The following is a 2,666-nucleotide window of genomic DNA, read 5'->3' on the forward strand; positions in this document are numbered from 1 at the left end:
TGAATGAATGAATTGGTGAAGGAAGAAAACACTATAATGATCATTCTTGTGGGGAGTGGGTATTAGGAGAGAAGGGCAAGAGGCAGAAGCCACACCGAACAGGGAAGCACAGCACCCACATGTCTACTATGCAGATCCCAGGAGAGGAGACAGCCTAAGTTACACGGGCAGGGGACAGCTCTCTGGTGGTCAGGGTGTCCTCTCAGTGTATACACTGCACAGGACCATCTGGAGGCCCCTTTGGAGGTCCCCACCATTTCCCAACGGTGCCATCACTACTCTAGCCTGGCCATGGCCCAGACAGCTGGAACCAAAACACTGCCCCATCCCCACTGTGACATGAGCACGTGCTCACACAGAGGCACACACATCCAGCCCCAAGAGCTTCCCTCACATAGGCTGAGTCAGGAGCTCACCTGGATTCTGGGCTGCAGGCCCAGGCCCACTGGCCACACTGCCAGGCCTATGCACCGGGCGGACAGAGGCCTCTCCATAGCAACCGCAAGAAGGGATTTTCCCAGCTCCAACCAATGTGTGGAATTTTTAAATAACAAAGCCAGATTCCAAGAGAGGAAATTCTAAGAACATGAAATAAGTCAGAGGAGCAGAGGTGGGTGTTTATTTTCCATCCACTGCCTGGTCCTCTGTTTCCCTCCCCCGACCCAAAGCGTGGGGGAGGGGTCCGGATTCAGTTGTCAGCACCACAAATCTAAAGGAAACCCATCTTCCTGTGTTTGCCAAGGAACAATGCTGGAGAAGCCATTCCAAGGCCTGCACTTTTCCTCTGCACAGAAGAATTTGGGTCCCAGTGCATTCCTGGGAGGGGGGCCTGACAAAGAATTTCTGGATGTAAACATTCCTGTTCCATCACTCAGGGACATTAGGGACACACAGGCTATGATCCTCTGTGGCCTCCTTTGATCAGACCCATATTACCCGTAACAGGTAACGATCTAACAGTGGATTTAGAGTCCTGGCCCCACCTTGCAGCCAAGAAGCTGAAGAGTTTGGTCTCATCTACCTTTTCTGTCTCTATGTCCCAGTACTGCTTTCTATCTTCCCCACTTTAGCTCTTATGGGGCTTTTATCACTCTTTTCCCGGACTATTGCCCAAATCTAGCCTTCCTGGCCCTGACCTTCCTTGCTTCATTCAGAACCTTTATGATAATCGACCACATCACTCTTATCTCTTGCATGCTCCCCTCACCCACTCCCAATCAGAGAGGGACAAAAAAAACAGGAAGTTCCATGAGCAGCCCCACAGTGTCCGCCCCCGGCCAAGTATCTCCTCAGAGATGAAGGACTGGACAGCTGCCCTTTTCAGAGGCAGAAATGGCTACCTTGAAGAGGAAGAGGAGTCAATGAATCAGGCCAGGTGTTGAAAGACCAGTCGATGTTAACTGAGCACTTATTAGGTACTAGATACTTTATGGGCCCTATTTCTCAGTCTCTGCAACACTCGAAAGCATTATGACGATTCCCAATCTTCCTTAACCTCCTTACAAGCCTACTACTGTGCCTTCTGCAGGATGGAGGTTCCATAAACCAACAAATATCATGGTGTTGACTGAGGTGGACACCTTGATCCCAGCTGTGACTCACCTGAACATCTGGTACGTACTTGTGGGGAGGGCAAGCCCATGTTCTTCTTGGGGGCCGCTCAGACAACATGTTCTTCCCTCAGCCTCCACACACAAGGTTCTTTCCATCTAAAACACTCTACACCCATCTTTTGGACTAACTCCTACTGGCTCTTCAGATCCCTTTGCAGCTTCCCCCAAGAAGCCCTCCTGGATCTCCACCTCAATGTGGGTTATTCCTGTGTGTTCTCCAACACTTTGGGCTTCCTTGCTCTCTCTGAGTGTTTCAGCAACTGTCTCTAGGATCAGAATGTCAGCTCATCAAAAACAGGATGTCTTGTTCACCTCTGTGCTACCAGAGTTTCGCCCAGGGACTGGCACAGAGGCTCGATAAATATTTGTTGAATGAATTAAATGCTTACTCTTGAGCATTCAGTCACTCCCTGGCGGGTCAGAGAGCACCTAATCCCAAACTGGATCGTCTGCTTTCCCTTCTTCTCTCCAGGCCTTGTCGTCCACGATATGCCCTAAAAATAAGTCAATTCTCGGGGTCTGAACTCTGCGCTTCTTGAGGCTAGTGGCGGAGAGTGGCGATCCTATATCCCTTCCTATACCGTATATCCCTTCCAGCTACTGGCCTGGCCTTCTCCATGCCTCGGTGGACTACTTTTGGTTCCCCTCCTTTTCTAAACTACACTTGGTTCTCAAAGCCCCCCTGCCAGGGTCCTGGCCCTGAGTCCCATCTGGCCTGACAGCCTTCACTTTCCTGTCATCCACCTAGAGGTTCTGCGGGCTCTGTGGGGTGGCAGAGAGGGCGTCTGACCTCGAGCCGCTGCCTGGCGTTCTCTGACGGGAGGGGACCGAACATGTGCGTTCAGGGCGCGCAGTGAACACCCTGTTCACATTCCTGCGCTGGCCGGAATGTGGACAGGGGACCAGCCAAAGGCCGCATTCCTCAGGACGCGGTGGGACCGCAGCCCAGGCCCCGCCCCGCCCCGCCCCAATCCCGCTCTGGCCCCGCCCGGGCCTCGGCCGGGTCTCGGGGATGCGGGTCCCGATCCCGTGAGCGCGCCTCCTGGCGGCGCC

At 53.1% G+C, this 2,666-nt stretch overlaps 1 long non-coding RNA gene across 1 annotated transcript in view; it reads right to left on the reverse strand.

The window, feature by feature from the left end:
• The window catches only part of LOC112475954, a 15,302-nt gene extending 12,814 nt beyond the window's left edge, over positions 1-2,488 (reverse strand). Inside the window, exon 1 of the long non-coding RNA XR_003044927.1 lies at positions 1,603-2,488. This is a non-coding gene — a long non-coding RNA (uncharacterized LOC112475954). The remainder of the gene's footprint in view (positions 1-1,602) is intronic.
• Positions 2,489-2,666: the final 178 nt, after the last annotated feature.

The sequence above is a fragment of the Pteropus alecto genome, unplaced genomic scaffold (genome assembly GCF_000325575.1).
Source record: "Pteropus alecto unplaced genomic scaffold, ASM32557v1 scaffold92, whole genome shotgun sequence".
Taxonomy (NCBI): Eukaryota; Metazoa; Chordata; class Mammalia; order Chiroptera; family Pteropodidae; genus Pteropus; species Pteropus alecto.